The 16,799-nt window shown below is 40.2% G+C and overlaps 1 protein-coding gene across 42 annotated transcripts in view; it reads right to left on the reverse strand.

Annotated features, from left to right (window-relative positions):
• Positions 1–16,799, reverse strand: part of Sox6 (SRY (sex determining region Y)-box 6) — a 569,905-nt gene that overhangs the window by 405,591 nt on the left and 147,515 nt on the right. The window contains exon 1 of one of the 42 annotated variants that reach the window (XM_006507504.4): positions 1–15,911. The exons of the other annotated variants lie outside the window; for them this stretch is intronic. The gene's annotated coding sequence lies outside the window, so the exon portion shown is untranslated. Of the gene's footprint in view, positions 15,912–16,799 lie in introns of those variants that run through there. 42 annotated transcript variants of the gene reach the window in all.

Here is a 16,799-nt window from a genome sequence, read left to right on the forward strand (position 1 = left end):
CTTCACCGAGTTTCTGTCATTGGGACAGCAATCCAAGCCCACAGAATAGAGGAGGAAGGGAGTCACCACAGGAGTCAAGTGCCATTATGCCCTCACTGACACTGGGTTCTAAACAAACAAACAAGCCTCGTTCATGAGCTGGGAGCAGGAAGGAGCTTGACTTAAACTTCAAATTTCCATTAAAAGGCTCTTTGGTTTGACAGACTGGGAATGTAAAAGAGAAACAGAAACCTGTGGTATCAGAAAAGGAGAGAGCCATAGAGGAAAAGGTGGAAAATGGAAGAACAGTCACCTCTGAGTATCCAGTACCTGGCATATAGCACAAGCCCCAATATGCACTGATTAAAACTGTCACACTCTTAGAATAGGAAAGGATTCGGGACAGTGAGCACATTTGCTCATTTGTAAGGAACCACTGGCCGCAGCACACATGCATGAAGCCCAAACCTGAGCGTTCCTAACTTTGGCATCAATTAGCTTTTTCACAAAAGTAGAGGAACCACAGCTACATCTCCAAACACAGAGGCAAAACAGGGTTGAAAATGGCCCCAAGAAGAGACTTGCAGGGATTTGGGTGCCATATATGGCTCAAAATGACCAGGAGCTGGGAGGGAAGGGCCTGAAAGTCGTACTGTTTCCACTGTATACAGAGGAGCTCAGTGTAACTCCCATTAGTGCAGGAACCTTCTCTTCAGTTAACCTTCCCTGACATTTCTAAACCTGCTGTTCTCATACTCCCCACTGACTGTTCTAAAAACCTTACAAGAACTAACCAAAGGCAAAAGCAGAACGGGTAACCCTGCTATTGTTTAGACCAATGGAGACATTCAGACATCTCCATCTTCTCTATTGCAACTTCCTCCATATCTGTGTCCTACACAATACCACCCCTGCCCAACAATATCTTAAGTTGGTGTTTCCAAAATCTTTAAGGATAAAATAATCTCTCCCAGTTACATAGTCCTCCAAGGAAAGATAACCTGGGTGTCCTTTGCAGGCTAACAGGTATATATTACCCTCAACTTATTTTACAAGGCTAGAGTGTTCTTAATTCTAAAGCAAAATGCAGATGCTATAAGAAGAGAAAATTATGACTAATCTAGTTTATGAATACAGATGCAAAACATTTTTCAATTTTAACCAATTCTAAAACTGAAAGAAGGTAGTTTCTATGCCATTTCTGCTACATGGTTCAGAAAATCTGCCAGTAACGGCATATTTACAAATCGAAGAAAAATTCTAAGAAAATAGAAAAGGCCTTTATAATAGTTCATAGTTATCAGGAAAACGTCAACATGTATTCCCACAGAAGACAGAAATAGTATCTTTGCTCAGAAAAAGAGGAAAATCTTCACATTCCTGTTGGAAGGAATACCCTAAGGCCTTTGGGAAGAGGAAGGCCTTACTACTAGGTCAGAGCCCACACGCGCTTTCTCCTTTGCAGAGAATCTAAGACAATGAGAGTAAAGACGCAGAACAGTGTGCACACGGAGCAGGACTGCAGTGTGCACACGGAGCAGGACTGCAGTGTGCACACGGAGCAGAACTGCAGTGCAGAAATAGTTTTTGGTCAAAAGACCACATTGTGCCTAGGTGGAAGGTATAGGTGGTAAGAATGAATGGTAACAGGTATGTTAACTAGCTTAATTCTAACATTTCACGTACATACATATTGACATGGTCTCCCAAATTGCAAAGAAGTATAACTTGTTAAGCTAAATGACTTTTTAAAAATAATATATAAACCTTATCTAGTTTTTAAATATAAGGTAAGACACACGTGGGTCCCCGTGCACATCGGTATGAGCATGGTGAACAATCTGGTAAAAGTGTACAACATTGAGTAAAAAGCAACGCTGAGTAACAGACATAGCCCATCACTGCTAGATGATTTGTGAAAAGAGAAATTGCAGCAGGGAATAGTGGTTCCCATCTGTAATCCCAGCACTTGAAAGCTGAAGGAGGAGGACTGCAGAGAATCTGGGACCCATCTGGGCCTACGAACCTGAGACAGTGTCTCAAGAAAGGATGCGGCAGCAGTGTCACATACATGAGGGTGGAGGGAAGCTTGTGGCATGGTACACAAGGTTTCTTCTTTTCTCCTCGCTCTTGCAGTGTTAATGCTTACACGGAGATAATAATAAAGTGGCATGGTCTTGCTATGTGAGTCTCTCCTGTCAGCAGTTTGTGGGTAAGGAAGACAAATAGTGAGGGAAGAAAAAAGGAAACAACAGAAAAAGCTTCAATGGAGAGGATAAGAACTTCTGTCAGCACAGGGCTGGGTTAAAATTCTGTGTCACTTAAGTAAAGGGTAAATTCTTCTTAATGGCTAGAAATAAAGCTTCATATCCCCTGTCTCTAAGACACTCCTATGGCTCAGGAACAATGTCTTCCAAACATGCTGTGGGAGGGTTGAACGGAACGAGTCTATCCTAAATCACTTCAATGTGAGTGTTCGTCTTCTAAACACCCCAAACTGCGTAAGATCATGTCCCAGAGGAGCCTCTACACCTCTGAGACTTTTGTCTGAGACTGTCAGATCTGAAGGCTGTGCTTTTCAGGTCCAGGGAGGAAATGGCCAACCTACAGCACTGGCACTGAAGGCTTGCAGGGAAAAAAAGAGCAAATTTGATTAAGAATGTACAAACAGGAAAGCCAGGATGCTATTTCTGATGATGTTTTTAACCGTTAAGCAATAAAATCTTACAACAAAAGGCCCAGTGTATGTTGAAGAGAAGCACATATTAGCCTGGTCTTTTCATGTGTGTTCCAGGTCCTATTAAAACACACAAATGGACAACTCCTAAAAGGCTATGTAAATAATATATATTAAAAGCATCCCCCTTTAAATACAGTTTATAACATGTGGAGAGTAATTTTCCTCTCGAATGCAGATTATTTTTTCCAGACAAACATCAAAATCTGTACTACAGCACCTATTCCTGTTTTGTTTTTTAAACTAGTAAGATCTGTAACTTGAAGCAAGTCCATTACAGTTCATCTCAAGTAGAATTATATACTAATGAATAGGATTAGCATATGAAAATGTCACACATAGGCAGATGAAGTACAGGGCTCCCATCCTTGCAGAAGGCAACAGCTAACAAAAATGTCAAACTGAAACAGAAATTAATATTTAAAACATAATCAAATTTCAACTTCTTTTCCTTAAGGAAAGGGAAAGTATACTTTTAACCAAAGAGGGAAAAAAATCCATAAACTTTTCTATTTTCAAATAAGCTGAAAGTCTGAAATTTATCTAGCTATATCATCTTGTTTGCATTCTGTTCTTTGACAATGCTAATAAAATCATCTGGCAGTGGCTGTTTAAACAGTAATGACTTTCATTACATCACCCACATCCCTCACACTGCTGGAAAGGGAAGCAGAGTAAATAAACCATAGTATGGGGTGAGTATGTCAACACCAAAACGGTGTTCCAAGTGGTCACCCACATCAGGAGTGCCGGCTTTGGTTGCATTTATTTCAAGTGATGAGACCAATTCAAATGGCTTTAATAAAAGTAACCTATGTGTTCACATAAATGAGGAATCCTGGCTTCTGATAGTGGGATTCAGTCCCAATATGATCTAAGTAAGAGTCTCTCTCTCTCTCTCTCTCTCTCTCTCTCTCTCTCTCTCTCTCTCTCTCTCTCTCTCTCCTTCCCCCTCCCCTCCCCTTCTTTTCCCTCCCCTCCCTTCCCCTCTCCTCTTTTCTCCTTCAGCCCTATTTCCCTCTGTAAAAAATGACTACCTGCATCTCTATGTTAGTAAACTCAGTAGAAAGATAGTGCTTTCTTCTCACTAATTAGAGAACATACCCCAAGATTGAGTCTTTCTGTTATGACTTAGACAATAAGCTTATTTCTGTGTTAATCTCTGTGTCCAGGCACATGGAATGGAATGCCCACTCCTTAGGAATTGGGCAGGTCAGGACCTCTATGCTTTAGCTACCTGGAGCATATGAAAGGCTTTTTCCTAGGAGAAAGCTAGGGAAATGCTGGATGGAAACCTCAGGGAACAACATAGTACATAAGAGTATGCCTTTCTAATAATGGGAGTGGGACTGCAGATCAAACTATTTATCATAAAAGAGAAATGGCTTCTATGAGTTGTGTCATAAAGTCCTTAGAACACAACTATGAACCAACAGTTCTTGCTTTGATAACTTCAGTTCTGTGCTCCGGCTTCAAAGATGAACACTCCAAATAACTGCTTGCTTCTGTCCTCCTAAGTTTAGATTTATACAACACAAATATCTACAGGGCCATACGTGTGTAGGTAGATAGATAGATAGATAGATAGATAGATAGATAGATAGATAGATAGACAGACAGACAGAGAGGTGTGTGTGTTCATCTTGAGTTTGGGTTTGGGTTTTTGTTTGGGGGTGGGAGAGTTGTTTGAGATAGAGTCTGGCTCTATAGCTTAGTCTGATATTGAAATCCTGATCATCTTGCCTCTTCTGGGATTATAGCCATGCACCACCACAACAGACTGCCATCATGAAATTTTTCTAACCATAGGCTCCAAGAACTACAAAAGCTTCTTAGAAACTTCTCTGATGTCAAGCAAACCTTTACTGTGAATGAATGAAGAGTGCATGTAACCTAACCATTTGTGGTTATTCTTTGAGACAGGGTTTCAGTATGTCTCTTTGTCTGACCTGGAACTTACTATGTAGTCCAGGCTGGCCTTGAACACTTATCTTAATTTTTAATTGAAACACTTATACACTTTAAAATATAAATGCCACAGAAGAACAGTATATTAAGTTAGCATGTAGGGCCAGTGAGATGGTTTAACAGATAAAAGTGTCTGCCTCCAAGCCAGGCAACATGAGTTCAATTCCCAGGACTCACATGGTAAAAGGAGAAAACTGATTTCAGCAAGTTGCCATCTGGCACACACATGAAATAAAAATGCAATGTAAAACATTAAACTACTGTGCCTGCTTATACCTTAAGTTGGAGCAGTCTTCCAAGTCCTTTGTAAGAAAGGTATGTGTTACGGAATGTTGCACTGCAAGAAAGTCTGAGGAAAATAGAAAGTCATTGAAGGATGGGCTTGCTAATGGACCAGCGAAGATTTCCATTAACATCAAGACTGTTCCCACAATTACTTTGTGCATGTGTTTAAAGCACTGAGTGCACACTGTGGTGCTGATAGGGTACAAACAGCATGGCCCACGGTGCAGCCCCTGATCCTCGAGCAGGATGAAGAGTGTAATAGTAAGTGAGACTGACATGAGAGTTCTTTCTCTCCCCTCCTCCCCCCACTTCATCACAAGCCCCAGATTTTCTTCAGCATCTCATGGTATATAAAGCACTTTATATATCTACAGACGTTTTGCTCAATTCATCTGCAAGTGACTTCTTTACATGAAATAACATGAAAAAGCAAGCAGTGCATGTAAGCCAAGCTGGATGTAAGATGAGCAATGTTGAGTTTGATGCATATCGAAAGGGTTATGCTATGCGTATGAGTATCTTAGAATAATGCTTAATTAATTTGTTCAATAATTACAAATTGTGTGCTTATTGAATTAGGAATTATATAGTAGGAATTATATAAATGTATATGTTATTTAAGATAAATTAGATGTAATATTCCTGCCTGATAGAAAGAAATTTGATCAGAAACTGAAAGAAAGAACTGTTGGAAAAAAAAAAAACACTAAAAAAGACCAATTCTGAGGAACACAACAAGAGAGAAAGTACAGCAGGGGTTCAGATAAAGCAAGATCGCAGCTACCAGGGACTGGCCTCAGACAACACACCAGATCACTACAAGTGAATGAACATGTTTGTCAGAAATATCCAAAGATGTGCTAGTGTGAAACACATTGCAAAATACAGGAAGCCTCTGATACTAGCTGGTTCTAAGTATCAAGAGAATTTTGGATGAAGATACCATGAACATATAAGCTTTTTTAATGTCCTAAATTTTTAATGCATTGTATTATTCAAAACTAGAAGATTTTGAGAGCTATAAATAATACATGCTAGAATGCTGTGGCAGTCAAAATATTTGCAATATATAGAGAATGGAACTTTTCATATACAATCTCTGGCCAACATTACATGCCAAAGATACTCAAGATATATATTCTTCTTTATTATTTACATTTTAGTACATGAATAATAAAATATGAGGTAAGTCTCCTACATATAATGGGAAGTACTTTTAATATTTGAGAGGCCATATAAATTATCTGCTTAACTGGGCAGGTAAAATCTATACCGCCTCACCATAAAAATAACTGGGCGTCCACAAGATTTCTTTTCCCCTGTGGCCAGTAAATAAAATATCTACCATTTTCACAAATACACCACAGACTACGTAAGCAGAATAAATGATCGATCATGAGGAACTCCCGAAAACCTCCAGGTTTTCTGATGGTTTAAATGGCATTGCACTGGGCAAAATAATAGGAAAATAATCTAGAAAGAAAAGATGCCTCCTGGGTACCCCAGTTGTTGTATTTAAACAGTTGAAACATGAAGAACATGGCAGAGATTGGGGCAGTCTTTGATTTTTTTAAATATTCGATGGGAAGCTTAGCAGGAACCTTCACTGTTTATTTGTCCTAACAAGTGGCTCTTCGAAGAAAGTGGCATCCTCTCCATATGCAATGAGCAAGTCACCAAACTTACCCATGAGCACTGGAGGTAGGTCAATGTAATGATGACACCCTGGCTGACCCCCTCCAATGGTAAGCCTGAAGAAAACCCACCTGTCTGTTGAGAGCCACGTGGCCACATGCAGACCAGTAATTAACTCACCACCAACTCCTGCAAACCTTCCTGTAGACAAGAAATGGTGACCTTCCCACTGGCCAATATCCTGTCTCTAACACTTTGGTGGGGGGGAGGCAAAGTAGCTTATACAGAATTTCCCAAGATGTGTCTGGTTCTGCCTATGACATTCTAGAGGATCTCACTGATCATAAACACACTTGGAAAACTGAAAACACCTGGGGGATAAGAGGTGGCTAATTTGTGCTATCAAGAAAAGTCTAAAATTTTGCTCAAATTACAGAAAGCTACACCTGATCAAAATGTGGAGCTATATCTACACCAGAACCCCTACACCTAAGGCACAGGGGAAAGCATGAAAGGGGGTGGGAAGACTATAAAAGCCAGAAGACCAGGAATTCCCTTGTGAGATTGTGCCTATGAAAGAGAAGCTATACTCATGAAATCTCAACAATATGGATGCCTAAACATGACCGGAACAATGACAACACCAACTGACTTCACAGTGTGGATGGGGGAATCTCACAGGGCCTCACCTCTAGATAAAGACCTCTAGGAAATTAATGGCTGCTGAGACAGGGAGAATCAGTCTTCCTCAGAGATGAACCCTCTAATTGATGACTTAACACCAAATAATCAACCCTAAAAATATATACACACAAGCAATATTAAATGGGCTTAGCAGGTTGTATTTATATATGTATTCATGACTATTGCATACATGCACAAGTTCACACACACATGCACACCAATCAATTAAAAGGGGTCTTAAATTTGAGAAAGAGTATAATGGGGTGGAGAGAGAAGAGATAGGTAGGGGAATGATGTAAATACAATACATCTATATGAAGTTTTAAAAATAAAATTATTTAAGATATGGAAAAAAGAAAAGGCTGCCTCGGTTTAATAAATGACAGCTAATTGTGAATCTAGACATCAGGTGTGAGCAGCACTAGCTGCTTCTGTAACTTGCCACACTACTCTTCTATACCGTTCCACACTTTACTCACTTGTTGGTCAATCACTGATCACATAGTTATTGGACACTTGCTATCTGACAAGCACTCCAAGCAACAAAGAATCAGAGTTTTGAGGGTTGTTTGGGTTTTTCTCTTTTGGGGGGCTACATAACAGAATGTCATAATATCATAATAAGACACTACCAAATAACCAAACACTTTATGTCTAAGTTGATGGCGAGGTGGCCAGGATGGAAGACAAGGAGTCCAAGATAATATAGGAACAACACTGTCTGCCTTACTCTGAACTGGACAACAAAGTGTTGAAGCCCCCTATAAAAATCTGATGCTTCTTCATAATGAACAAACTCACCTACCCCAATGTAGGGCTTGCTCTGAAATATGAAGAATTCTCCTAATTGAATAAAAAAAAAGTGAGCTGGTCTGTCTGTCTGTCTGTCCATCTACTCATCTATCATCTATCTATTTATGAAGTATTGGGGATAAAACCCAGGATGCCTTACATGCTAGACATGTATTTGGTCACTATAGGCTACTTCCGTGTCATGGCTGCTTCTGATGACAAGGAGCTAAGCAACAACACAGAACACAGATCATAGAGATGCAAAGACCAAATCAGCAAACACTTTCAATCTAATTGCACTTGAAAAATCCAGGTATTGACACTCTAAGACTAACCATGATGATCTAATGATCAAGAGAGACAATGGCAAACTGTGTACCTGCCATCCCATTCAGACTGTACCTGCATTGCCTCCTAGCCATCCACACCCTGCCTTTCCCATCAAAGGGCAATACATTGTGCTTTCTATCTGAAAGGCTCAGACACAGTGCTAGAATATGACAAATTCAGAAAAACCTTAACTTCCACTGTGGTAGGGTAAGGAGTTCATTCACACTCAGGCTCTTGCCTGACAATATCTTGGTCTTCAGAGTTTAAAATGATCCTCATCCCCAAGGACCAATACAAACCCAAAGAGTGATAGACTCAGATTAAGACTAGAATGCAGTTGAGGGAGAGAAGAAATAGATTTTACTGAAAATTCACAACAAATTAATTTGGAATAGAAAAGATATATTCTAGTATAAGCTAATTATCATATCTGAATCTATTTTTCTTTTAAAATGTTAAACATCCCAACTGTTCTCATAAAAGAAATACTAATATAGTGGTGGGTCACAATACCCTAGACCTTGTACAGATATTAGTACACAGAAATTGCCTGTAATTTGAAGTTATTTTCCACCTCTCTGGGCAGAGAGTCCTTCACTTGACTCTCTGGGCAAGCAATGTTCAAGAGCCTTGCCCGTTAAAAATCACTGCTCAGTTCATTCTGCAGCCAACCGTTCTTGCCTAACTCACAAAAGGGCAGACTATCGTGAAATATCTAAAAGGCTCTTTAAACAAACTCAAACATTCCCGATGCCACTATATTTTAAAGAAAATGAGAAAATTGTACATTCCCCAGACTGCTCTTCCAGGTGGTCCTTGGACATCACTGGATGCTTGCTGAGTGCCAAGAGTCTTCAATCCCTACATCAGCATTTCTAACCATTTCCCCCTCTCACAGCACCTTATCCTGGTTAAGCTGCTAATGTAGGATGTGCCCAGATGAAATCACACCCCGCAGGGTATACAGGGTTCTTCACCTCAGCACTCCTAAAACAGAGCACATGGCTTTGCCTTGTTTACATCAAAATGTGTAAAACCAATCATTTTAGGCAAGTTGTGGTGATCCTCATTGTGTCCACTCTTCTGTTAAAAGAGGAGAAGGAAAGAAAAGAGCTGAGAGCCAAACACCTTGTGAGAGACTGGAGAGTTTAATATTGAGAACTTGGAACTTCCGCAAGGCAGCCCCACAGGGAGCTTGTCCCCTTAAAGCAGATGCTTCTACTGTCAAGCAGAATATAACAAGAAACCTTAAGAACAGGGCACCTGGAGCAAGAGAATTGGGAGGAGGGAAGAAATGTTTGTGGTTCCAGCCTGACTTCTAACTGACAGATATCTTTACATAATCTTAACAGAGTTTAGTGGGCCAGATAGATATCCTTGGCTTTCACTTTCATTTATTTCTGTGAATCTTTAAAAAAAAAGTAGATAAAGTTGGGGGACAGGCCAGGAGAAGGATCAAGGAGAAAAGGAAGCTGGATGGCCAACTTCTGGCAGTTAAGCTCATCACCTTCAACTAACATGGGAAGTTCAACAGAAATGTTTTACAAGCTGGCACCTGCTTCCAGGATGAGATGCACTATCAGTCCTTTCTAAGTGACATATTTATACTGCCAGCCAGCTAAACAAATGCCCCTTGTCACTTTCACTCAAGACATCCTCCCACTCCAGTATTTCTAAACAGTAGAAACCAGCCTGGCCTAACACATGTAGTCTGCACATCACACTTCCCACCCTATAAAGGGAGTATTTCCATTAACTTTGCAAGTTCAGGGGGGGAATTCTAGCAACTCAATGCAGTAAGACAATGTAAATCTCTGTTAGTTTAGTATCCTCACTTATCAACCACTACAATTCCACACAAAATGAAGCCATTCAGTATGTTCCCTCACCAAGTGTTCTAGAGTAGGGCTGCTTGCTGCTAGGTTATTTGCATATTTCTCTATGTGAGATGCTGTGGCTCTCCTCTGCCTATAATACGATGAACTCACCAGGATGATTATCCAATTACAGCATGTGCTCACCACACCACACCACACATTATGGTTTTGTAGCTTGTTTGCCTTAAAATTACAAAGATTTGAACAGCATTCAAATGAGTGGTCTATACACACTATAGTTAAAATATTATTGCAGTTATATGTGTTTCCATATAAACTAGTAAAAATAAAACATAATTCTTCTCTGAGGTAATATTTTATTAAAATTAAAGTAAAATCTGGGCTCTGCTATTTCTTTGAAGACAAAATTAAGACAGAAGAAGAAGAAGAAGAAGAAGAAGAAGAAGAAGAAGAAGAAGAAGAGGAGGAGGAGGAGGAGGAGGAGGAGGAGGAGGAGGAGGAGGAGGAGGAGGAGGAGGAGGAGAAGGAGGAAATATAGTTGAAGAACTAGAGCAAATTATAGCATTAGGTTTGAAAAAACAAAAACAAAACCTTTTCAATACAAAGGTTAACCAAATATGTTATGTTATGTCTAAAACAAGAGTATTAGTCAACTAAAAGTAAGAGGAACACACAACAACAACAGCAACAACATCAACTTGAAGGCAATTGACATCCACCCTGAGGAAACGTTGCGTCTCTCTGGTCCTTCCCCTGCTGTTTGAACAAGACAGCATCTCAGTCCTCCCCACCCTGTTACTACTGTGCCATGCATGATAGTGATGGTTTTTCAAGCTCCCCATCACAGTGGAGAGGTCCCTGTACCTGAAAAGTTGTTCTACACAGAGCAATGAGCAATTCCCTTTGAATTTAAGAAGTATTCCACCAGACGGGGAAAGGGGCCACAGTATGGGTCTTTAAAACATTTCTGGGATTTCTCAAGGTGCATCCAACTGAAAAGTGACTCTCCAGCTCTGCTTTTAAACATTATTAGGGAATGCACTGTATCTTCACCAAGGCTCAGCTATCTGACAGCTGTCATGGGGTGACTGTTCTTTTCTTACTCTGACCTCTCAAGCTCTGGCTCCAGCAAAAGTTAAGCCATATTTGAAATAAAATGATTAAGAGAAGAAGAGTAGAGAAAATCTCCAGAGTAAATGCAAATTGAGGGAATGGTAGAAACCAAAATGACTAAGACTAGTGTGCCTGGTGGGCCACCATTATTAAGATTTTTAAAAGAACAGTGGTTTGCTGCTTCATCTTGTCTAGTTTTGGATGGCATTTTCTTTCAATGGGAACTTAGTAAAGAGAACTTAGTAAAATCTTCCAACAAGAGACAATATGTTTTTCTCAGACTATGTTTTTCAAAGTGAAGTCTGACAGACTATGTTTTTCAAAGGGAAGTCTGAAAATAAAAAAACATGAAAATGTGCAAACGTTTCTCTCAGTCCTCATAAAATTTCAACATTGGCTCTGACATTTATTTAAGGTGACAGTTTCTGTGGCAGAAGGGTGTGCTTGGCCCAGCTCCCCATACACGTCCATGTACTTTGGAGGAAATGCTATCTGGCCTGTCTAGAGAAAGATAGCTGCGGTAAGAGTTAGACGAAAGTCGGGACTGCAACTCTAGAAGAGTTCTGACAAACAAGTTTCTTGGGCAAAGGGGAATCTTCTAACTGATTTCCCTTCAGTGTTCCGATCCTCTCTCTGTACCAAGAAAAACAAGCCAAGCAAAAAATTAATTTAAATTTGTATCGCATTTCAACTTCTCTGAAATTGAGGAGTTATTTCTTAGTAAGACTTAATTAATCCTTTGGGCTACATATTGATTACAATATAGTGATCCTTGGCTTATTCCATACATACTTCAGTGCTATTTATCAAGGGTATCCATAAGAAGAAGAGACAACAGACCAAGGACATTATGTCTTTCAAGCTCAGTGGCACTTAGCAGATTCCTGGGCCTCCAAGGCCTAACAGCTTCAGCCAAGACTTTTCACACAATCAGGTGATGAGGCCCCACCAGTCAGCAGATGTCTAATTCAGATAACAAAGAGAATATCTTAGTGACAATGTGAGAAGAAGAAGGAAAAAAACCAGCAAAATGGATGCAGACCCATTGGACCGTGTCTTCCCTTTTGCTTTGCAGAATTCAGCCTCAAGTCTGATGAGGGCATTATCTATATTCTTGAGCAAATATGGCCTGATCATCGTCCACCTTTACTTTATACACAGCCCAAAATAAAAGACTCAGAGAACAGCAGCCTCTCAGTCTTAAGCAAGATTTTAACTTTCTCTACAGCTCTAACACATACACAATGTCTGTATATTGATATTCTTGTCTTAGAAGAGCGAAAAAATTGTAGTATTATTGGGCAGTTTATGTTTTTATCTCTATTTTCATCTCTAAGTCATCCCTAATTTAATATTAACAATTAGCAAGTATAATTTTGTTGCATATGATATAGAAAATGCACAGGATTTGAAGAGGTGTATAGGTGTTAGGACCAGTGGCTGCACTTCCAGAGCACTTGGATTCAGTTCCCAGCATCCAAGCAGCAAGCAGCTTACATTCGTCTGTAAATGCAACCCCAGGAGAACCAGTGCCTTCTTCCAGCCTCCTTGGGCACAAGGCACACAAGCAATGTGCAGACTTGCGTGAGATCAAAAACACTCAAACACATGAAAATAAACAATATTTTAAAAGAAAATGTACAATATGCTTATAAACTCCAATTGATCTATTTTCTTAAAATGTCAACGTGTGTTCGTGTAACAACACTAATTTCCATATTTGTTACTGGGTTTCCCATTCCTGGAGGTTATCTTTTTTTGTTGTTTTGTTTTGTTAAGGCAGTGTCTTAACTATGTAGCCCTAGCTGTCCTGGAACTCTATATAGACCAGGCTAGTCTTGAACTCACAGAGATCTACCTGCCCCTGCCTCCCAAGTGCTGGGTGCAATGGCACACCCAGTCTGAATGGTCAATCTTTTAAAATGTCCATGACTTCACCTAAGCATGAAAGAAAAGAGCCATAATAATGATGCAGAGACCCCACAGATAACCTTAGCTAGACTGTGGGTTTGACTTAGAATCAGTAGAAATGTCATTGTTCTTCCCCCTCTTTCTTTTTCAGAGACCAAGAATAAATTTCAAAAAAAAAAAATTTTTTTTTGTTAACTTGGGCCCCATTTCAACTTTTGAAAAGAAGCTAAGAATGGAGACAGCTTACAGAGGCACTTGGTGCTGGAGTGGAGGCATGGTAGTGATCAGTCAGAGCACTTTAGACATCGCCGGCTTACTTTCCAACCATCTGTATCGAATATGCTTCATTAAAACAGAACCATATGGAAAACAAGCTGGCAATTAGCAGAGCTTCTGAAAGCGCCCCTAGCACAGTGGCCTGCAGACTGCGAGAGGAACCCATGACCTCCTAACTCCGTACTGCTGCTGAGGAGGAGCTGGCAGCAGCCCCTGGACTGGCTTCATCCACAACACTGCACCATTGCAACATACCGCTGAGTTGTTGAAATAAGTACAAATGAAATAGTAAGGATTTTTTTAAACAGTTTTTATTAGATATTTTCTTCATTTACATTTGGATGCTCATAGTCATCTATTGGATAGAACGCAGGGCCCCCAATGGAGGAGTAAGGATGTTTTAAGCTTTCCTTATAGTTAGGTTAGCTATTTAAGCATGGATACATTGTGGCAATCAGCTTCTCAGATGACACTAACAGTGTACAAAGTCCCCCAAATCCACTTTCAAGGTATATAAGTCACTCAGTGGCTGTACAGGCACTAGCTCAGGTCTCCTAGCCATAGAAATAAGCTGTGATGACTAGCTTCTGCTGGCATAATGAACTGTCAGGCCTCAGGAATTGACTATAATGATATGTGTAAAAAGACTGCCATGAAATAATTTGGTCTTTGTTTCCATCAAGAAGTACCAATAACAGGTGCATCTTGCTGGACACTACTTGTCTTAGGGTTTCTATTTCTGGAAAGAAAATCATGGCCATGACAACTGTTATAACTGGGACTGGCTGACAGTTCAGAGGTTTAGTGCATTATCATCATGGCAGGAAGCATGGTACCGTGAAGATAGACATGATACTGGAAAAAGAGCTGAGAGATCTATATCTGGATCAGCAGGCAACAGAAAGTAAACTAGCTTGAGCATATGGGAGCTCAAAGACCACCCCCTAGTGACATACATCCTCCAACAAAGCCACACCTATTTCAACAAGACCATGCCTCTTAGCAGTGCCACTCCTTATGGATCTATGGGGACCATTTTAACTCAAACCATCACACTATCAAAGCAAAGAAGGAGTCATCCTTGTCTTAAAATACAGCTGGAGATAGTAAACTCATGGGAAGTGAGAAGGGCCTGGATGAGAATGATGATGGTAGAAAAAAATGCTTGAGGTATGGTGCAGACTATAGAGATAGATCAATGTGTATGGTGTTTGCCAAGCATGAGGACCTGAGTTCAATCCCAGAACCCAGTTGGGATGGTATACACTTATAATCTCAGAGCTGGGGAGGTAGAGACAGATGGATCCTTGGGGTTCACTGGCCATCCAGACCCCAGTGAGAGACTCTCCTTAAAAAACAAACAAACAAAAAATCAAAAACTAGGTGTACAGCACCTTAGAAAGGACCCCTGGTTCATGCTCTGCCCTCCACACTCTCAGACATGCGTGCGCACACACACACACACCTTGTAAAGTGAATATCTTATCATTCACTTTCCTCCTATTCAGGACGGTTACACAGCACTAGTTCCCTTAACTACTATATCAGAATGTTCCAATAAAGAAGGGAGTAGTAGTAAATCTAGCTGGCACCCTGCTCACTGAACCATGGCATGGATGGTAGCTACCATGGAAGAAGGCGCCTGGGAAGAAAGATTTTGCCAACTCACTCAACCCCAGCGGGATAGACTGTGTCTGCCACAAGAAGGGATTCTTTCCCTCTAATGTATACACACACAGCACACACTGTTTCCTACTGCTCCTGCTCCAGTACAAGTCTGATGGTTCATCTAAACTCTTTTGTCTCTTCCTGCTGCTTGGAGACCAAATCTCACACTTGTTCTTCAGTAGCCTATTTTTCCTATAAAAGGACAATTACTTTAATATATATCATATCTTGTTTCTCTCTCAACACCCTCAGTGACTTCCTATGCCACTTAGAATGAAAGCTGCCATCATGGTCATAGTCGGGGGCTCGTTTCAAGGCACCAGCTACCTCTCTGATATTACTTCCAACTTCCTTTCATTGACTCTGACTTTCTCCCTTAGCAGGTAGAGCTGAAGCTTAGGCTGGAGCTGGAGCTGGGGCTGCAGCTGGGGCTGGAGCTCGGGCTGGAGGAGGTGTGAGATTCATTCATGGAGCATTAAAAGGCACAAGGACAAATCAGAGATCCGAGAATGACCATTGAGAGAAAAGAGTGGAATGAGATCTAAACTGGAAAAGGCCTATATTTAAAAAAATAAAGAAATTCATTTAAAACATTCACTTACTAAAACCTTCTGAGTATCTTCTACACGTTGAGGACTGTGTTGAGCCGCATTTAGCCAATAATATCAACAACCACTGAGTTAAAGGAATGAGAACTGAGAATAAAAACAATAAATATGGAACTTAGGGATATTCAGTAGTCTTAATGTTAGCAGATTCTCTAGAGTTAGATTTTTAGGACAGAGAGTAAGGAAATATAGATACAATGCAGAGATAATTTTTAAGAGGTTTTAATCATACAGGGAAGAAAGAAAATATTCTGAAAGTTAGCATAAGTGAGGAAAACTATCTTAAGGAATATTAATAATTTGTACGTATGTGCTTTAGTGATTTCAGCCAGTACCAGAATGTTTATTCAGCTTATAAAGCATACTCATAGGCACTGCTATAACTGATTCACTACAAAAGTCAGTTTAGCAGGAAAAATTGTATGTTAAAGGTCCAGCAAAATGGCTTAGCAGGTACAAGCGCTTTCGGCCAAGACTGATGACCTGAGTTTGATCCCCAGAAACCACAAGGTAGGAGTGAGAACTGACCTCAACCTCCTTGAGTTCATATGTGTGTTTACATTGCCATATCTGTAAAACACTCTTGCCTTGAAATGTTACACCATCTGTGACTCTTAAATTATTTCTGCTTCCTCTTCTGCAAAAATTCCTGAGCCATACTTGCCATGGCAGGTGCAGAGAGGGGAAGAAAGGGGAAGGGAGAAAAAGACAGAAAGAATTTTTTTAAACAAAATAATAAGAAAAATGTTTATTTAAGAAAGAAAATTGAACCAAGGACCAGTAAATCTGCTGTGAGGTTGGATGTTCTTCATGGCAGAGAAGCTACACTCATGAAAGCTCACAATATGGCTGCCTAAACAAGACCTGAACAATTCCAACACCAGTTGACATCCTAATGTGGATGGGAGAAATCTCACCAGGCCCTTCTCCAATATGAAAAGCTACAAACCACTAATAACTGCTGGGAGAGGAAGA

This window comes from Mus musculus, chromosome 7 (assembly GCF_000001635.26).
Source record: "Mus musculus strain C57BL/6J chromosome 7, GRCm38.p6 C57BL/6J".
Taxonomy (NCBI): domain Eukaryota; kingdom Metazoa; phylum Chordata; class Mammalia; order Rodentia; family Muridae; genus Mus; species Mus musculus.